Source organism: Cupressus sempervirens, chromosome 7 (genome assembly GCF_028749045.1).
Source record: "Cupressus sempervirens isolate cs-2001-9-10 chromosome 7, ASM2874904v1, whole genome shotgun sequence".
Taxonomy (NCBI): Eukaryota; Viridiplantae; Streptophyta; class Pinopsida; order Cupressales; family Cupressaceae; genus Cupressus; species Cupressus sempervirens.
This window is the reverse complement of record NC_143124.1, coordinates 613206849-613229364: the sequence shown is the minus strand read 5'-3', so window position 1 is coordinate 613229364 and position 22516 is coordinate 613206849.

The following is a 22516-nucleotide window of genomic DNA, read 5'->3' as shown; positions in this document are numbered from 1 at the left end:
GCAGAAGTTAGTGTTAACTCAAATTACATGGTTAACAAAGGAAATTCAATATCTACCAGGTTCACTTGGTGTCCAAGGGATTTTGTAGAGTTTACAATGTTAACTGAGACTCTGTTGGTTAACACAGGAAATCAATTCAGGAACAATGTTTACCGAGCATTAACAACAACATCATGTCTCTTACGAGCTAGATCAAAGATAGAGAAATGCAGGATGATGATGAAGGAAAAGACAAGGATGAAGCCAAAACAAAGGATGACTCCACAAAGGACAACACCATTCCTGATCAAGACCAGGGGAACCAAAGGGAGCAATAGTTGGAAGTTGAGGAGAACCAACTGGCCTTCGAGGCTGCTCAGGTTATGCAAGAGCTGGAGTGAAAGAGTGAGGAATAACTCTTACCTTTTATTTTGTTTTTCTTTGTCTTTTGGATTTTGGTCTGGCTTTAGGCTGTGGTTTTACTTGTCTTTTTTTCTTGGTCTTTTCTTAGAACTCTCCTTTTTGGCTGGGCTTTATGCTTATTATCAACCTCTGAACTTATAATTTTTTGGTTGGGCTTTCACGCTTATTATCAGCCTTATATGTTTTAACTATTTGGTTTTAGGATCCCTGTAAAACCTATTTATCTAATAAAAAACAATGTTTATCAAGCAAGGTCGGCCAATGAAGGATTTTGTTAATTTGTGAAATAAAGTTTAATTGTTTGAAGTATTGATTGTAGCTAACTGAGGTAATGATTATTGATAATTGTAAGTTGTAATTGGGCCTACTTGATAATTTCTAAGGTATAAATAAAAGGTCAAGTTGATAATTCTAAAGTTCAATGAGCAAGCATGCAAATGTGTTGATTGTTTGAAGAAGAAAGTGTGAGAAAACTTTGAAGGATGATCAAATATCCTTGAGGAGCAGCAAAGTTGTATTTGATCAGGAAGGATCTAGTGAAGTAGAAAAAAGATTGCATTAGAAATTTAGTTGCATCTCATTCAATTTATTTCATTATTACTTTCTCATCATTGTAGCAATGATTCCTATACCTCTTAACAAAGTTGGTCTAATAGCCATTTGTAAATCCTCTAACAAGGTGACAGTTCTACTGAATTGTTCTAAAGACCTCTAGCAAGGCCACTCCAAATAGGGTGATTAAATCCTCTAAAAGGGTCACACTTAACAGTGTGTATTGTAACCTTTAACTAGGTTGGCTCCTAATAGGGGTCACTTCAGAAGAGTGAAAATCATAGCTAGTTACTTGGTGGTTTTTCCCATATTGGGTTTCCACATTAAATCTGGTGTCTCATGTGTTCATGTTATTTATTTTATGTTTGCATGTTAATCACTATGAATTTTTAAAGATCAATAATAAATTAACATACACTGCATCTATTGAGTTACAACATTTTTCTATGTGTTTACCGAGTGACAGTAGTAACTATTTTATCAGATAGTTAAGGATCTGTAGATTTTTTTTTGTGGTAACTAATTCACCCCCCCCCCCCTCTTAGTTACTCCATCTATATTTCCAAAAATTGGTATTAGATAATTTGGTTCTTGCAAGAAGGGTTTCAAGGACCTAAGCTAAAGATTAAGATGTTGTACAAGAGAGAAATTCCAAGGCTTAATAAGGATAACTTTTCAGCATGGCAAGGTCTCATGAGGCTTCATCTAGCTTCCATTGGAGATATATGATTTAAATACCTTGATGCAGAATATACAACTCCTTTTGGTACATTATCTATTAATAATATTGCTGAAAAGAAGACTCATAGCACCATGATGATAGACATTGCATTTGTTCTAAGCTATGAAGAATTTGATGATATCAAGGATTACAAAACTACCTTTGAAATGTGGAGCAAGATAAAAGATATCTATGGTAGTGATGAAAATGTAAGGATAGCTAAAGTAGAAAGACTAAGAGGACAATTTGATTAGATGAGAATGAGAGAGATTGAAAACATTGCCAAATATGTTGAGAGGGTCAAAGAAAGTGTCAGTGCAATCAAAGCTTCTAAAGGAGACATCAAAGAAGAAATAGTTGTAAGTAAAGTTCTTAGAACATTGCTTCCCATTTATGCAATTAGAGTATCTACAATTTAAGAAAGAAAATGTGAAGCAAATCATAAGATAAATTTGGATACCATAGTAGGAAGGTTGATTGCATTTGAGCTAGATAACTATGACAATTATGTTCTAGCTTCCAAGAACATTGAATTAGCATTTGAAGCCAAGCTTTCACTCAAAGAAAAGGGAAAGAAGATAAAGGACTCTCAGTCAGAACGTGAAGAAGAATCAAAGGAAAGTTTTGATAGTGATCTTCAAGTTTTTGAGGCTCTACTAGCAAGGAAATATTCTAGAGGCAAAGGAAAATACAAAGGTAAGGTTCCCCTTATCTATTTTTCATGTGAGGAAATTGGTCATATTGGTGCTAGGTGCCCAAACAAGAAAAATAAGGATGAGAAGAAAGGTCACAAGTGTAATGGCAAGAAAGATTTCAAATCATTCAAAGAAAAAGGTAAGAAAACATATTTTATGGCTAAGGACTCTAAGGATTCTGATAATAGTGAAGATGAAATTGTTTACATTGCTGTGAAAGATGAATCTAATAATAATGAGGAAGATAAGATGGAAATTATCTCTCATGTGAGAAAAAATGATACATGGATCATAGACATTGGTTGTTCACATCATATGACTGGTGACAAAACTAAGTTTGAACATTTTGAAGACTATGATGGTGGTAGTGTAAGGTTTGGAAATAGTTCTCAAGTTGAAGAAAGTTGGTTATGGCATAGAAGGTTATGTCATGCGAATTTTGATAACATGGTAAAGATAAGAAAATTTAAGAAAGTAAGAGGCACTCCTAGTATAAAGAAACCTGATGTTGGTCTATGCAAGAATTATTAGATTGGTAAGATGGGATAGACTAGTTTTAAAAGTAAAAACTATTAGTTTGAAGATATTTTGGAAATTGTGCATACTGATTTGTGTGGACCTATTGGAATTGTGAGCTATACTAGAGAAAAGTTCTTCAATTTTCTTGTTGAAGACTACTCTAGAATGATGATTGTTATGTATTTGAGAGCTAAGAAGTCAGAAGTATTTGAGAAATTCAAATGGTATTTTGCTAGAGTAGAAAAGAAAATAGGGAAAAATTTGAAATGTTTGAGATCAGACAGAGGTGGTGAATTCATCTCCCATGAATTCAATAACTTTTTCATTGAAAGAGGAATCAAATGATAGGTATCAACTCCTGGAACTCTCAAGTAGAATGGAATAGCTATAAGAAGGAACATATCCATCATGGATTGTGTAATGAATCTAATGATTGAAAAGAACATTTCTATCAAATACTAGAAAGAATCTATTAGCACTGTAGTTCATACCTTGAACTGAGTATAGCTGAAGAAGGACTCATTCAAAACCCCCTATGAGCTATGGTATGGCTATAAACCCAATGTAAGTTACCTAAAAGTATTTGGAAGTAAATTTTACATCTTGAAAGAATCTAAAAAAGGTAAATTTGATGTGAAGGGTAATAATAAAGGCATATTTTTGGGATATTCTTGCAAAAGTAAGGCATAAAGATGTTTGAATTTGTCCACTCACAAAATCATAGAGAGTACACATGTGAAAGTTGATGAGTTTGCAGAAAGGACTAAAGAAGAAAGAAAAAATGAACTAGAAGATTATAGGAGATTTTTTTTCATTAAACCTGATATAGTGCTAGATACATCTATCAATCAGGAGACTTCTACTCCCGAGTCTTTAGTCACCGAGTTGCAAGAAGATCAAACTGAGTTACAGGAACTTAAGTCACATTCTGAATCTATTGAGCCAATGCCTACTGAGTCAGAGAAGCTAGAACCTAAAGTTGAAGTGCAAGAGGATGAAAATGCAATTCATTCAAGAGGTAAGGAACCTATATTGGCCAAGTATGTTAGGAGACATCATGTAGCAGATCAAATTATTGGAGACAAATTAGAAGGTACTATGATAAGAAGTAATCTAAAAGATGCTTGTTTACTTGTTGATTTTGAACCTAGAAATGTCAAAGATGCATTGGAGAATGAAAGTTGGATTAAGGCTATGAATGAAGAAATAGAACAAATAGAGAAGAAGAAAACCTAGATTCTTGTACCTAGGCCTAAACATAAAAATGTGATTGGAACAAAATGGGTATTCAAGAATAAGTTGAATGAAGATGGTAAGGTATCACGAAATAAAGCTAGATTGGTGTGTAAAGACTACTCTCAAGAAGAAGGAATTGATCATGGAGAAAATTTTACTCCTATTGAAAGATTGGAAGGTATTAGGACCTTATTAGCATATGTAACATAAAAAGGATTTAAGGTACATCAGATGGATGTCAAATAAGAATTTCTTAATGGTTTGCAAATTACACAAAGAATTGTATGGTCTGAAACAAGCTCCTAGAGCATGGTATGAGATATTACATAACTATCTTATTTAGATTGGTTTCCAGAGAACTAATGATAATAGTAGCTTGTATATCAAAGAAGGACCAAATAACAAGATTGTTTTGGTAGAAATATTTGTGGATAATACTTTATTTACAGGAAATGATGATCTATGCAAAGGTTTTTCTAGAGAAAATGAACAAAGAATTTGAAATGTCTATGTTTGGTAAGATTAAATTCTTTGTTGGTCTTCAGATTCAGTAGAGCAAGAATGGTATCTACATCACTCAATCTAAATACATCAAGGAGATACTCAAGACGTTTGGTATGGAAGATTGTAAACCAGTTGGAACTCTCATGTGTACTAGACTAAAGCTTACCAAAGATGATGATTCAAAAGAGGTAGATTAGACCTTAAATAGATCAATGATTGAAAAATTGTAGTATGTAGTTCATACAAGGCCTGATATTGCTCTTGCAGTTGGTATAGTAGCAAGATTTTTAGAAAACCTAAAGAAAATCATGTGATGGAAATCAAAAGGATCTTGAGATACTTGAAAGGAAATGAAGATTATGGTCTGTGGTATAAACTTGGAGGAAATTTGGACCTAAAAGTGTTCATTAATGCTAATTGGGCTAGTAATCTGGATGACAAAAAGAGTACAAGTGGAGGAGCATTCTTTCTTGGAAAAATACTAGTATCTTGGACAAGAAAAAAGAAAAATTGCACATCCCAATCTATAATAGAGGTAGAGTATGTTATAGTAGTAGTGAATTGTTCTAATATTGTTTGGTTTAAATAGTTGTTGGAAGGCATGAAGGTTGAGATCGCAGAACTAGTTGTCATGTTTTGTGATAATACAAGTGCAATTAACATATCCAAGAATCTTTTGATGCATTCCAAAACCAAGCATATTACTATAAAATATTATTTTGTCAGAGAATTGGTGCAGGATAAAGAGATCAAACTTGAATATCTCCATACAAAATAATAGATTATAGACAAATTCACCAAGCCATTTCCTAAGGATGCATTTTTGTATCTAAGAGGTAAGCTAGGGATCATTGCCCTATCTGAAGCTCACTAAAATAAAGTTTTACTGATACATCAATAGGAACCAAGTTGAAGATCTATTAGTTGATGTAACATAGTCAAGGGAATATTGCATATGAATCAATAGTCAAGGTACATTGATACTTATTTAGTATGTTTTGTCTTTGGCACGTGTTGTCAAAGAGGGAGAGTTTATTGTCATCTCTTTCTTGAAATTTGAATTTGTTTAAGGGAGAGTTTACTATTTCGAAAAGAAGCTATGTCATTAGAGAAGTTTGTGGCATAAAATCTATGGGGGAGAAAATTTTTTATTAGAGAAAAGACTTGTTTGCAAATTTCATTGTGCTATGACATGTTGTGTTGCCATCAATGCCACAAAAGGAGATTGTTGGATACAATTGTCCAATTATGTGTTGTCTTTGATGTTACACAAATGTCATATTAGTTATCATTCAGTGTCTATAAAGCTTAGTTGGTTAGCAAAAAAATTATTAGTGTCTACTGAGCTCAATTTGTCAGCAAAGAAAATTTTAGATTCTATCGAGCATTCATGGAAATTACTCTATAGAAATAGTGTCTACCAAGCTCACTCAGGCATAAAAGAATTTTGTGGCAGAAGTTAGTGTTAACTGAGCTTACATGGTTAATGAAGGAAAGTCAGTATTTACTGAGTTCACTCAGTCTCCAAAGGATTTTGTAGAGTTCATAGTGTTAACTAAGCCTCTATTGATTAACACAGGAAATCAATTTAGGAACAGTGTTTACCAAGCAAGGTTGACCAATGAAGGATTTTGTTAATTTGTGAAATAAAGTTTAACTATTTGAAGCATTGATTGTAGCTAATAGAGGTAATGATTATTGATAATTGTAAGTTGTAATTGGGCTAACTTGATAATTTTTAAGGTATAAATAAAAGGTCAAGTTGAGAATTCTAAAGTGCAATGAGTGAGCATGTAAATGTGTTGATTTTTTGAAAAAGAAAGTGTGAGTGAACTTTGACGGATGATTAGATATCCTTGAGGAGTAGCAAAGTTGTATTTGATCAAGAAGGATCTAGTGAAGTAGAATAGAGATTTGTGTCAAAATTTTAGTTGCATCTCATTCAGGTCATTTCATTGTTACTTTCTCATCATTGTAGTAATGATTCCTAAATCTCTTAACAGAGTTGGTCTAACATCGATTTGTAAATACTCTAACAAGGTGACAGTTCTACTAGATTGTTCTAAAGACCTCTAGAAAGGCTACTTCTAATGGGGTGATTAAATCCTCGAACAATGTCACACTTAATAGTGTGTATTGTAACCTTTAACCAGGTTGGCTCCTAATAGGGCTCACTTCAGAAGAGCAAAAATTAGTAGCTAGTTACTTGGTGGTTTTTCCCATATTGGGTTTCCACATTAAATTTGGTGTCTCATGTGTTCATGTTATTTCTTTTATGTTTTCATGTTAATCACTATGAATCTTTAAATATTAGTAATAAATTAACATACACTACATCTACTGAGTTACGACATTTTACTGTATGTTTACCGAGTGACAGCAGTAACTAGTTTATCAGACATCTAAGGATCTGTGGATTTGTTTTTGTGGCAACTAATACAACCCACCCCCTTCCCCCCTAAATTACTCCATCTATATTTTCAATAGTTGCTATGGTGGAAATACAAACTTATTATAGTATGTTACTCTCGAGACTGATGCAGAGTGCAACTGTGGAAGGTTTGATCCTTTTAGACCTTTGAGATCTAATGCTCCAAAAAACCAAGTCCTCAACAAAGACTTCAAGAAATGCTTCAACACCTTTCTCAAATTTTTATACACCTTCAACAATCCTAATCATAACAACTAAGTCCCCAAATATACTTTTGCAACTTCAACACAAAATTCACTAGCCTATTTCCAAAACAGGGCTACAAGGACTAGAATTGAAAAATTGAGGTTTCTACCACAACCCCACACACAATATCTAAAAAAATGATGGAATTTAGAGATGTCCAACTACCCAAAAAATATCCCACAAGACCAACTCTTGGTGTACTCCAACACTTCAAGAATCTTCCTAAGTACATAGACCTAGTAGGGCCCTAATAGGCTTGGTTTTCAAAGGAAGGCCAATGAAATGGTTGCATAGATGAGAAATATGTCTTTAGAACTCTAAGGTATAGTTAGAAAAATTCAAATCCACCATTTTTTTGATCACTTTCTTCACTTGCAACTTCGAACAATTAAATTCCTATAAATTAGGACCAAATAAATCCAAATATTTGGCCTAGGGCTTGCTAGCATAAATAGTAGACACAATCATCTAGCTTCCTCCTTTTAGAATCTGACAAATAATTCTAAGACCTTTCATTTCCATTGGGTTTTGTGCAAAATGACTAGTATAGTCACAATTTATACCCCCATTTGCCCAAAACCCTATTGTAACAAGGGTTTCCTAGCTGTTTGTGAAGATCTGCTCACAAATTTGGTTAAACACTACCAAATAACCTCAAAATAGATGCATTTGAAAAGTAACAAAATAAAATTTCTCCTTAGTACATTAACCAAGTCTTCCCAATCCATACATGCCATACAACATAGGTAAAATAGGGATTTTAAGACAAAAAAACCAGAGAACTTTATTAATATCAGTTAGAATCTGTACATAGATCAACCTGTTCTTTTGGGAAGGTTATATGACACTTATATAATAATGTTTGACTGTTCAAATACCTTATATTTAGTTGCAATCAGTTGAAACTTCATTATCTAGCTTGATTAGCAACTTCTAAGCATTTTTGCAAAGTTGCTTAGTAACTTTTGAAAGTTGCATAGCAACTTTTTGTTGCTTCGACATTTCTTGCTCAAAATGAAATCCTAAGGACTCTAGATTATCCTAGGACCTAAACTAACCTTATTTAAGGTATTTCAACCTATTTCCCTAAATACTATACTGAAGATACCCTATAGGTCTTAAGGACTCAAGTTTTATAGAATCACTAAAGAGCCTTAAGCCTTTACAAATTGGCTAATATCAACTTGAAAACTAGCCTGACATCCTAAAATATTATGACCTCCATCATGAGCCATGTTCATGGAATGGAAGGTTTAATAAATACCTTGAATTTTCTAAAAGAATCAAACCTTCCACTGTTGCACTCTACATCAAAGACAATGGTCCAAATTAGTGGGAGGACACATTTAGTTAGAATTATCTTATGCAACCATACATGTAAATGGAAGATTTATAAGAATTGAGAGGGAACCAAGGTTCACATATCTAGTGGAAATTTTCAACTCTAATTATGGAATCAACTTTTATCAAAGTGATACAGATAATTTTAAGGTAAACCTAAGTAAACTAGTTAAATACATTAATGAATCCAATGAAGTCTATTTTCAAGTAGAAGGCAATGAGTTATGGTAGATGCATTTTGATGAAACTTGTAGCAAGGAAGGTAATGGTACAAAAATAACACTTATATCACCTTCTAAAATAATATTCAGATACTTTTTAAAAAAAAATTTGAATGCACTAGGGTCCTAAATAGTTTTGATAGAAACTATTTAGTTTCAATCGAAACTAAGTAAGAAAAAAAAATCAACCTAAATAGGTTTGATAGAAACTATTTAGTATCTATCAAAACTAAATAAAAAGATTTTCTATCAAAACTATCTTAAAACTTTGAATAGAAAGATAGTTTCTATCAAAACTAGCAAACTAGATTGCTTTTACAAAGTCTATAATATTTTCAATTACTTTCAAGACTTCTAGGATCAATTACTAGGTTCGGATGGAGCATTGAAGACATGTCTTTTTCATGACATAAGTACTTAGACTGAGCTTTCTAATGAATGTGGATTTGATACTATAGGTCTAGAAAACAAGTTAATATCTAGCATACTATGAGAAATCACAAGACTCAATATGCATACACTAATACCCTTCTAATCTACCATAAAAGCCAACTAAAACAAACAAAGAAACATATGTAAAACTCCCTCTTTTAGTTGTAGCTCCCATGTCCTTTCTTCTCCATTTGATGTAGCTCCAATTTCCTATAGTCCACACAATTTAAAGCAAAAGCCTATTAATGAGATGATTCTATGAGAGTACTAAAAGAGTGATTTCAAGCCTAAATATATGCTAAAAATGAAGACTCTAAAAGATTAAGGACCAAAAAACAGAGTAAGAAGCCTCAATTTTATAGCCAACATGCAAGAGGATAGAATTGAATGAGAGGATGGACACTTATCAATGCAAATGTGCAACTTGGGATAATATTCCTTAGAATATCCATGATGCATATGACACAAGATGCCAAAAATAAGATTCGATGACAAATGTAAGTCAACATGGCTAAAAGTGGAGGAGAATCTATGACGTGCATATGACACCTCAAAGCCACTTGTAAGATTCTATGACACATGGAAGTCAACATGGCTAAAAGTGGAGGAGAATCTATGACATGCACATGACACCTCAAAGTCACTTATATCCAAGAATCTATGATGATGGAGGCTTATTATAGACATGAATAAGGAATAAAATATATGGATTATGACATATTTTAGCCAAGTGTAAGGATAGAATCTATGAAATAAGATGTCCATGTGGTAAGATTATGTGGTATATTTGAAATAAAAATCCATATATCCACACAAATGAAAATTAGTGATACGGAAATTAGAGGAGGAAAATACAACTTAGGAAATTATGAAATCCCATAGCTTGCGAAGGTGAATCAATCAATTAATAAAATATCAATTAATTAAGAATGTTAGTTAGGAAGAATGATTAGTAATGCAAGATGAAAATAATTGAAGCAACATAGGATTAGATTATGGGTTATCTAATTCTATAGGAAAAATTAGTAAATGATTGGCCAATTTGATTTGATAAAATGTGACAATATCCTTTGATGAAATGTGATGATTATGTGGACCGATTAGGATGATGATGGGTAGAATAAAGCCACGATCAAATTGAATGACTAATTAGGATTAAAAAAATGTCAATGACACATTACATGGATTAATAATATTTAATATTTAATGAACATTGTAAATTCTATATGATTGAAGTTGATTGATAAGGTCAAATATAATAACATTGACAAACATCGTCAATGTTATTAAAATGGTTTGATAATGCCATGATTTGACATTGGGGGACTCAATAATGTCAATGATCGAATGATACAAATGAAAATTTGACCTAGCACTGAGGGACATGATAGTAGTAAGGTCAAATTTGATAGGTTTGATAAGATTTGATAGGTTTCTAAGGCACTAAGAGACATGAAAATGCCTAGGGTTTGACAGATGATGATTGATTGGAGATATGTGGCATGTTTTGGGTTGAAAATGGTTGATTTGGGATGGTTTTGGGTTCATTAGGGATGATTCTAGGTTGATTTAGGATGATTTTGGGTTGATTGGGATGATTTTAAGTTGATTGGGGTATTCTGAGTTGATTCTAGAAAGTTTGGATAAAATTGGAATTAGTTTCAAAGCAATCTACAATTGATTTGAAAGGGGATACGAATGATGAAGAATATTGTTGAGATATAATCAAATGATAATCAAGTTGGCCAAAAGATCAGAATTAGTTAAGTGAGAAAATGGGATGAATTAGTGCAAAAAAGTGATGAAACCATAGATGCAAACCATTTTTAAGTGTTTACATTTTGTCCCTCTTTGATACAATTTGATTTAGAGTGCCATGTCAATGGACATTGATGAAAAAGCTATAATAAAAAATGCTCCAATAAGAGTGGTATATATGGGTGCCCCCTCAAGAAATTGATCAAGATAGGCATATGATAGGTCAATTTGTCAACAATGAGAAGGAAAATCCATAGTAACTGATAGATCATAAATTATAAACTCAAATATGAAAGTTATGGGCTCTGGAGTGGAAAAAGCACTGTGAACAATACATAAAATACCTCTTTCACATCCATTTAGGAAACAATAGGGCTATAAAAGGGCTTGGAGAGGGTTTTGAGGTCATTTTCACCCTCTTAGTTGGAAGAAAAGGCTCTAGAGCAAGGAAGATGGACCAACTACCCAGGAGAAACACCATGGAAAATGAGTGCATACCCATTGATGATGGGTAGATGTAGGACCTCTAGTGAATACATTGAGGAATTCTTTGTGTATTTTATGCCATGTTATATTGTTCATAGATTTAGGGGTTAGTTGGAGGTCAAACATGGCCCATCCAATGTCTTAGAGGTATTTAGGGCATCAAAATGCCTAAGTGCACTAAAAACATGACCAAGTGTGCTTAGTGTACACTTGGCATGCCCAAGTGTGCCATAGGAATAGTTGGGGGCCCCAACTACACCTTAGGATGCTCTTGGGCTTCAAAAAGGATCTAGATGAGGCTAGATTGACCCAAAACTTGGAGCACACAAGATAAACCCTAGGATAATGCCAAAATAGAGGTTTAATCAACCATATATGGCCAAAGTGGTAAAACTTAGGTCATATTTAGGTCAAACCCAGTCAAATTTTTATAGAGAGTGATACATAGGGCTGGAAAGGTTGCAAATGAATTCAAAATGACCCAAAATTTGGTTTGTATGCTCAAAACTTTAGGAAGAGTTCAAAACATATGTAAACCTAGGTAAACATGGTTAGAAATAGTTAAACTTAGTGAAACCTAGCGTAGATTTAAGAGAAAGTTGATAGATAAGTAGGTAGAGGGTCAGAATGATGCAAATGAGCTCGAAATGACTCAAAACTTGGTAGAAATGTTCAGAACCCTAGAAAGAGTTCAAAACATAGGTCAAATTAGTAAAAAAAAATTAGAAAAACTCAAAACTACTAAAAAAAAGTCAAAAAAGGTCAAACTTGGGTCAAACATAGGTTAAACTTGGTAGAAAACCTCAAAAGGTTAAAATAGAGAATATGGTAATGCAGGAAGATTTTCTCCTATTGTAGATGAGGGGATACAGGCCTTAGAGCTTATTACTACAACATTAGATGACCTATGGAAAGTAGGAGATCCTAGTAGGACTTGGATTCTACCACATTACCTTCATGCCAGAGGTAAGAGGGACTAGAGCTTTGCTGACAGTATTGACAGAGAGGTGGCACTCAAAGACTAGTTCCTTTCATCTTCCCATAAGGGAGGCTACTATGACTCTAGAGGATGTGTGGCACATCCTTTAGATTTTGATCCATGAAGAGTTAGTTGTGTATGACCCAATGACTAGGTGAGAAAAACTTCATTAGATTTTCAAGTGTGGAGATTCAGATCTAGGGATCTGAGACTATGAGATCAAATGAGATATATTGGTGGTGTGAAATGAGCATCTCATTGTTGTTTTTTTGGGTTGTGGGTAGATTGCTAATACTTGATAGATGAGGACATGGATTTCCTATCAGATGAGGTAGAGTGCTCAAGAGGATGGTTATGGATGGGATCATGTTTTCTTGGGGGCCATGCATGCTTGGTATGCTATACTATTATCTTCACTAGGTGGCATATAGAGGTGGATTGTCATTCAGCACTAGAGGTACATTGCTATAGATCTAGGCTTATGAGAATATTTCTATGTTTAGATCACTTATGGGGAGGGATCTAGTTAAGAAAATTCCTTATTCCCACATCTATAGAGGTATATTGGCACGAGGACTACTAGGATACACCCAGTTCTTTAGACATTAGTTAGACACGATGATATAGTTCATATGGAGACCATACAAAGATTGCCTAAGGTGGGAGGATGATGAGATCCACCTCCCATACTATAGGCAAGAGGAATATCTAATAGGGATATCTATGATTGGACACTTTGTGATAGAGATGTACCTTCTAGAGTGGGTATATTGGCAGTTGGAGAGAGACAGGAGGTGCTGACAGGTCTGGCATTGTTTGCATAGTCTAGAGCAAAGATTAGGGAGTGGGAAGCATTGATTAGGATGTAGATGGCTTACACATAGTTGGAGGATCTATAGCCTAGGTTGTGGGGGATAATAGTAGATGTAGTAGATGCAAGTATAATAGAAGCATATGGTAGGCAATTTTCTTAGCATCGTCTAAGGCCATTGACAGATCTAATAGTGCATGTACCATGAGCAAGATCATAGGCAAAGTAGGGTGAGTAGGGTGATGAGGAGGAGGGTGAGAAGGGAGATGAGGAGGAGGATGAGAAGGATGAAGAGGAGAGAGGAGATGATGAGGAGGAGAATGGGGAGGATGGAGAGGACAATAGGGGGGATATTGATGAAGGAAGTGGTGATGATGATGATGAGGAGGATGGGGATGAGGAAAATGAGGGAGATGATGAAGAGGGTAATGATGATGAGGATGGTGGTGATAGTGGGGATGATGAGGGAGATGAGGATGAGGGAGAGGATGGTGAGGGTGGAGAGGATGAGGACATAGGTCTGATATGGTAGTGATGGATGTAGAGGAGGATCTAGTAAATTACATTAGGGGGATGCTAGCATTGGTACATATAGGACCTAGCCAAATAGAGCTGATGGAGGTAATTAGAGAATTGAGAGGTTAATTAGATCTGGTTATAATAGAGAGGGATGCGATAGTAGCAGTGAGGAACTAGGCTATGGCAAAGAGGGATACAATGGTGTGTAGGGTAGAGAGGGAAGTGTAGGAATCATGAGAGTTTATTAGCAACATCAGTGATCCTTCCTTCTAAGAGATGGCTATGATGATGAATATAGCATATGTAGAGACATAATATTGGAGGGATCATTATGAGATGGTACTACCATTAGGGTAGAGGGTAGAGATCTATTGTGTATCAAGACCTCATTCACAGTGGGCAGAGAGGATGCAAAGTAGTGCATGGATAATGAGACTGATAAGGCCACCACAGGTAGTAGAGGGATCATCATTAAGGCTAGATAGGATCTGTATGGCTAGGTATAGTATTGGTTGACTTAGAAATGCTCATATGCAGAGGGGATGCTTTTTCTTTTTTATTCTCTTTCATGGTTCATGCCTATAGGCAATCTGTATTGATGTAAACCATGATTATGTACTATTATACCTTTTGAGACACTTATAAGATGTACTTATGTTATGATGACTATATGAGATGGATTTTGCACATATTTTATATGTTTATATGGATGCATTTATGCTTTTCTATGTGGACATTTATATGATGACAAAATGCATTAATTTATCACATGTTATACTTAGGAAATGACATCTTTATTTTTTTCCACATTTTTCTCTCATGAATGAATGCCAGTGAGATGAAAAATTATATGAATGCCATGTTTATGCATAGATGTATTTCTTTGGGGATTTTTTGGACTTAAGGGTTGTAGGAATTAAGGATGATATTGTTTTTAGTGTATAGAGTACGAGACCATGGTGGTGGATGGTTTGGAAATTAGAAGATGGAGGAGACAAGATGAGGACCAATTAGGATGAGGTGAGGAATTTTTATTTTATAAAGTGCACTATATGTTAATGGAGCTTTATTTTTATATCGTAGAGGGAAAGCAACACATCATGGCATAAATGGCTAGAGCCCAAATGCAATCCTTTTGTGTAAACAAGCACAATGCAAATAGAAAATGACCCTGTCCTTCTTGAGGCATATATACATGCCTTGAACTCTCAAATGTACATTTTTAATAGATAGAAAATAAAAGATGACCATGAATCATCCCAACCACTCTCATAGATCAATTTATATGATCGAGTGGCATGGGAACATTATCGAAGAAAAAAAAAGAAAAAATAAATCAATCACTAAACAATGTAAGCCAACAACTATTCTTGTCCATTATTACTTTCTTTTTAGTGTTTTAGGTCTTTAGGGAGTGTTTGAAAAATTGATGTTGTGATAGGTTATATTATTGGTTTGGTTAATAGTGACAAGGTGGATTGATTGTTGGTTCCTATTGCTCAGATAGTGTGATTGTAATTCAAGTGCAGTGCTTTGAGTTTTAGTCTATGAAAGTGCGAGTGTTCAAGAAAAAGGGGTGATTATCCAAAATGACTAATTACAAGGTTTATTTCAATTTTGTAGTGGGTTTTATGATTTTTAGGGTTTTTGAGGATACTTGGTGTTTTCATTTTACTCATTTCTTCAAGACATTTTTATAAATTCTAGGGTTTATTTCAGGACATTTTATGAAGTTTAATGGTTTTTTAGGACATTTTATGATTTTTAATAGATTTTTTTAGGATTTTTTATGATTTTTAGTGATTTGTTCAAGTTGTTTTATGATTTTTAGTGATTTGTTCAAGACATTTTATGAATTTTATGTGTTTGTTCAGGGAATTCTATGATTTTTTTTTGGTTTTTTTTGAGGACATTATGTGATGTTTAGGATTTTTTTCATGATCATATCTAAATTTTTAGGATTTTTTAAGGATCATAAAGGATTCACCAGTGTTAGCTCCAATCTGATACATGACAAGTCTAGTGGATAAGATGTGCTTAGGGACATACCCCTGGTTCAATTTCAAACTTGCTCACTATATAGGTGATATGTCCCTAGACAAGACACAAACTATGTAAAAAGGCCAAAGACAAAGTACGCATAGATTGGTGATGATTGGGTAAGATAACAATGGACATTAACCAGATGGAATTCTAATAGATGGAGAAGAAACAATTGATTACACATGATGTTGTTTGCTAGGTTTTCACCACGGTACTTTCCCAAGGCACCTATTTTCTAGGTTTTCACTTTTGGATGAATTTTTCTATTGACTCAAATTTTCATGACAAGATACCTATTTGCCAAGTTTTGATCAAGGCATCCTTTTTTCATGACTTTTTTCCATTTTTTTTAGGACTTTTTCCCTTTTTTCTGCTATTTTTATAGGAATTTTAGAAGGAATCATGAATGTTTCTAATAAATGCTAAGAATAAATCTATCGTTGGTGCTTTTAGCTAATAATCTTTGGACCAACAAATGACTATAACTATGCAAGATTCATTCCCAATTTGAAGCTAAAATTAAACCACTAGAATGGCCTTGAGATATACCATCATGTACCATATGTAGGATAGTGTCTTCTTGTTCTGAATCAAGGTATCTGAGGATAGTTGGGCTAATGGATCCTTGGTATAAGATGTCATTGATGATGACATGATCAAAGGCTAGTTGGATAGAGGTTTGGATTTTTGTGTTGGATAAGTTAGGTAGTAGGATTTGGGTATAAGTAGTAAGGAAGAAATGGGAGGATTGAGACTAATGACTTTCCATATGAAGGATGATTGAGAGATCTCAAAAAGAATTTGTGGCATGTTGAACACTAACACTAATATTCATGGCATCAACTTGCTCTTTTTGTATCCTTGGGAGATGCTTAGATTTTTCTTTTTCATAGCCTAATGGTGCCTTTCAATTTTCACCAAGAGACCTATGCTTATTATTTTTTCCTTTGTTTCTAGTTTTGTAATTGGAAGATGGAGTTGACTCCCAAAAATATGCTAGTGTGTTCAATTTAGGAGGAATTTCTTCTTTATGATTGTCAATCATAATGCCTTCATAGATTTCAAAGTTTATTACAAGAGAGTCATCATTATCTAATTGATCAAAAATTGGCAATCTACACTAGTCCCAATCTAATAGTTTAGGATAACTTGAGGGGATTTCATCATTAGTTTTGAATGGGCTCTTGTCAAAGTTAATATTGGTATTAGATTTGGTGGTATTATTGGGGTCATACTTAGAAGATGGAGGACTTGGATCCCATAATGTATCAATCCAAGGTGTATGATTGATTTAAGTGATGGGTGGAGTTATAGGAAAATATTATTATCCATGGCTAGGCTATTAGGGTCAAAAAAGATATGGTCAAGTGCATAAGGACTATTAGGAGTGTTGGTTTCAGGTTGGGTAACCTCAAATGCCTTTTCATCATTCAAAACTTTCATAGTCTTACATGAGGGTACCCTAGTACTAAGAGGACGTATTCTTAACAATTCAAATCCAAGCCCTAAACTAGGAGTTTGTCCTTTTGTAGTGATAGGTTTAATCATTCCTTCTTTTTGAGATCCAAGACCACTACATCCATCATATCTTTGTTTCTACATGATAGTAAACCCAGGTCCATACCTGTTAGGAGATAAAAAAGTGGGTTCTTCTTTCACTTTTGTTTCCTCAATATAGACAAATGTATTTTCATACTAATGTTCTTCATGTAGGCCACACCCACTAATGAAATTGTTAGAAGTAGTATTTTTTTTACTAATATTAGACTATTATACTTGCAATAGTTGTGATTTACCATAAGATCAGGGAGAAACTAGTGACTCCCTAATGTGGAATACTTGAGACATAAAGTATTCCCTGCACCCTTTTGTTGGACTAATTTCTAGCTTTCCCCTTTAGGATTTATGACATGGCTTAAATGCCTCCTATGTTTTATAAGTCTAGTGGTTGTATCGGGCATTGATAGGTTGATTTTTTGGTGCAATGAAAACTCTAGTTTGTAACAAGTGGTATCAAAGTTTGGTCACATGCTTGAATCTCCTTGGGTAACATTGAGGGGGGAATTCTTGGACTAACCACTAGCCTTCCCCTTTGGGATTTGTGACATGGCTTAATTGCCTCCTATGTTCTATAAGTCTAGTGGTTGAATTAGGCATTGACAGGTTTATCTTTTGGTGCAACAACAACTCTAGCTTGTAAAACCTTTATCTTAAATCTTGAACTTTTCCTTGGCCTTACTAAGGAGTATATTAGGGTCTACATATTTAGAGGAAACTTTGGGTTGTGCTTCATTGTTTTCTGGGACTTGTTATGTAGTGGCATCTCTTAGATTAGCAACAAAATGGAAACGATTTAGATCACTAGGGATGGTAACCTCCACATTGTTATAGGAAAATTTTAAGCATTGGTAGTATGTGGAAGGTACCACTTTCATAGCATGGATCCAAGGGTGTCCTAGTATCATGTTGCAATTCACTTTGATATCTAGGACCTAGAATAATGTATTCTTATTATTCAAACCAACTCTTATGCATAATATGATAATGCCCTTGGAGAAGAGTTCACCATCATCATAGGCCTTTATTGTGATTTTGTGAGAGGGATCCATATCTTCTTTAGAGTAACCCAAACCCTTGAAAACTTTAAGGGTATATATATTAAATCTTGCTCCTCTATCTATCAAGACATGTCCGACCTTGGCATTATGGGTAAATACTTTGAGATGAAGGGGGTAATTATGGTTGGGTCTATCCTTAGGAATATCTCAAGGTTAAAAGGGGGTATGTTGTGATGTAGATACATTCTAATCCAAGACCTATAATTGGAAAACATTGATATTATCTGGTATTGTAGACCCTTTTAAACCTTGGTCAAGGATCTTATGATGTTAGGGTGACACATGCAACAAATCTAGGAAGGATATTTGCATAGAGGTTTTACCAAGCTGGTCTACAAGGTTTTGATTTGAAGAAGTAGGATCAATAGATCTACTAGGGACCATAAGTTTGGTAGAGGTGGTAGGTCTAGCTGGGGCTCTAGGTAAGATAATTCAAGTGCGGTGAGTGGCAACATCATAGTGAGGGTCTTCAACTTTTATAGTGAATGTGGATATGTGGGAGTTAGACTAACTGAAATAGTTGATGGTGTATTCATATCCAGTGAGTGTGTAGTTATCTTATGAGTTTGAGTTTGAATTGGAGGCTTTCTCTTTTTCATGATCACTCAAATGATCTTTAAAAATAGTATGATCAAAATTGGATGCTAGTAGTGATAGATCAACTGTGATCACACCATCATTGATAAGATCTTGTTTTTCATGTTTTAGCTAAAAACATGATGAGGTCTTATGTTCTTTGGTGCGGTGATAATCACAAAATTTATTGTCATCCCACCAAGAGACCTTAGTTAATGGTGCATCTTTGATCGAGGGTAATTGGAAGAAGTTATAACTGAGTAATTATTGAAGCACAGTCTCAAGAGGTATCCCCAAGGGTGTGAATTTCCTATCTTTGTTTCTAGGATGTCTCTAAGGTCTATCCTACATGGAAGTCTCCATCTAGTGCATAGGGTTTGGGGCCCCAAAAAAAATTTTGGGTTCCTACTTTTTTGGAGAATGGTAAAAACATAATACGGTTCTTCTTTAGAAGTTGCCCTAATATGGAAAGTGCATGATATAAGTAACATTAGGGTTGTAGATAGGAGAGAGTAAAAGTTTATTGTTGGTAGTTTTTTGTTGCAACTTGATTTATCTTTCACATCTTGAAAGAACTTTCATTACAAGTGTGTTGTAACCTTTTATGTTGAAGATAATAAATTATACAAGTTTTCGAGGGGTGGGGTTGTTTTATGGAAAGGTTTTTCCCCACCGACATATCTTTGTGTTTGTCTTTTCTTTGTCTATCTATTTTCTATATTCATGGTTTACTACAATAATGTTGTTTACATAATATTGAATTTTTAATTGTAAGGATTTAAATAGAATTTTCACAATACTTTCCTTAATGAATTAGTATATGAAGTTGTTTCCACACCCAAGTTTCCTTACAAATGGTATTAGATCTTGATCAAATTTTGATCCTAGTTGTTGGGTAGGGTTTTTTGAGCTAATCTCAAGTTGAGTGGGAGTTTTGTGTAGAGCATTTTGAATCTTATTTGTAGATTGAGATGGCTAGTTCATCATACAAAAAAATGGAGGCGGGGAAATTTAATGGCAATAATTTTGAGTTGTGGAAACTCAAGATGGAAGACTTTCTTGAAGATCATGATCTATGGGAGGCAACTTCACTTGATGTGAGACCCACAACAATATCTCAAGTAGATTTTGATCAATTTAGTTCTCTTGAATATTCTTCATGAGAAGATTGAAAATAGTTTGTGGACATAGGTTGGGTCTATGTATTAGGCCAAATCTTTGGTGAACAAATTGTTCTTGAGGAAGAAGTTGTATTCTCTAAGAATGAAGGAAGGAGGATCTGTTATAGATCATCTAAATCATTTTAATTTATTGATTGTATAGTTGACATCATCTAGTGTCAAGATAGAGGAGGAGGATCGATGTATGAACCTATTATGTTCCTTGTCAGATTCATGGGACCATCTTGTGAAGGCTCTTAGAAGTAATTTAGTCACTTTTAGAATGGATAATGTGGTGTCTTCATTGTTATCTGAGGAGACACAAAGAAAGTATTTAGATTTGGCTAAGGAACCTCTTGCTATTCACAGTAGATCCAATGACATAGGGAAACCAAATGAAAACAAGTTTGGAAAGGGTAGATCCAAATCCTATAGAAAATCAAAGACTCTTGGAAAGTCCAAGGAAAAATGCTAGTACTGTGATAAGATTGGGCACTTCCTTAAATATTGTAAAGACCCAAAGAAGAAGAAGACCTTAGATTCTGGTTCAAAAAAATCTCAAGAAGATGGTGTTGCTTTTATTGTAGCCTTGGTAGTGCATGCATCTGATGATGTGTGGTTGATAGACTCAGGTGCTTCTTTCCACATGACCTCTCATCGAAGCTAGTTCTCAAAGTATGAAGTTTTCGCTAGTGGATAGGTGTACTTGGGTGATGATTCTCAAATAAATATAGTTGGATGAGGATGGGTCAATATCATATTCCCTAATGGATGAGTAAAGGGGATCAATGGGGTAATACACATCCTTGGTTTGGCATGAAACCTATTATATGTAAGTATGTTAAATGATGTAGGTGTGCAAATTTTTTTTTTGTAAAGATGGATGTAAGATGATGAGAAGAAATATGGTACTTGCTAAGGGTACTAGGAGAGGTACTCTATTTCAGCCTAATGCATGCATTTCTTAGTGAAATAGTTCTTCTATTTCAAAGAAGAGAGTAGCTATAACTTCATCCCCACCATCTAAATGAGAAACAAAAAGGACTGTGGTTATTTGTTCCAATGGTAGTGCAACATGTGTACCTAAGGGTGCAAACACATTGGAAGGAAAGCTTCCTATAGAAAATATAATGTTGTGGCATATGAGATTTTGCCACATTGGTGAGAAGGGTCTCAGAACCCTAAAAAAAAAGAACATTTTTGAGAAGTTAAATGATTGTAATCTCAAGTTCAACTTCTACGAACATTGTGTCTATGGTAAACAAAATCATGTTAAGTTTTACTCTAGTTCTCACAAATCTTCTAATGTTTTGGATCTTATTCATTTTGATGTATTTGGTCCTATAAAAGTTCCTTCAACCTCCAAGTCTATTTTTTTTGTATCTTTCATAGATGATTATAGTAGAAGGACATGAATTTATTTCCTGAAAAGTAAGACACAATTCTTTAGTTGGTTCAAGGAATTTAAAGCTCTTGTAGAGAATTAGACTAGTAAGAAAATTAAGTGGGTGAGAACTAACAATGGTGGTGATTTTTGCTCAGTAGAGTTTGAATAGTTTTGTAAAGAAGAGGCATAAGACAACTCCTTATACCCCACAACAAAATTGAGTTGCAAAAAGAATGAATAGGATATTGATGGAGAAGGCTAGGAGTATGCTTAGTGGAGCTAGTCTTGAACAAAGGTTTTAGGCTGAAGTTGTGGCCATTACTTGCTATCTAGTTAACATATCTCCTACATCAACCCTTTTTGTTAATACACTTGTAGAGGTGTGGTTTGGTAAGAAGCCTTCAATTAGACATCTTTGTGTTTTTGGTTGTGAAGCTTATACACATGTTCCAAAGGAGAAAAAATCTATGTTGGAAAATAAAGTTGCAAATGTATTTTCATCGGATATGGTATTGGTGTGAAAGGATACAAGCTTTGTGACCCTGTGACTAGTAAGGTGTTATATAGCAGAAATTTTATTTTTAAAGAGCTAACATCTCCTATTGTGCTAGAACTAGATGAAAAAGAAAAGAAGGAAGTTATTGTTTAGTTGCCTCCTATCCCTGAGAAGACTGAATAGAAAGACCATGTTGGGTCTAATGATGAGGAGAGCTCTAGTAGCTCTAATAGTTTAGAAGAAGAGGAAGAAAAACCTCAACCTCAACCCTTGAGGAGATCCACAAGAGTAAAAAATTAACTAAAAAGGTTTGGTTATTCTATGTTAGATTCCATTTGTACTTTTTCTTTGATTACTAACATTGATGAGTCTAGATCTATGAA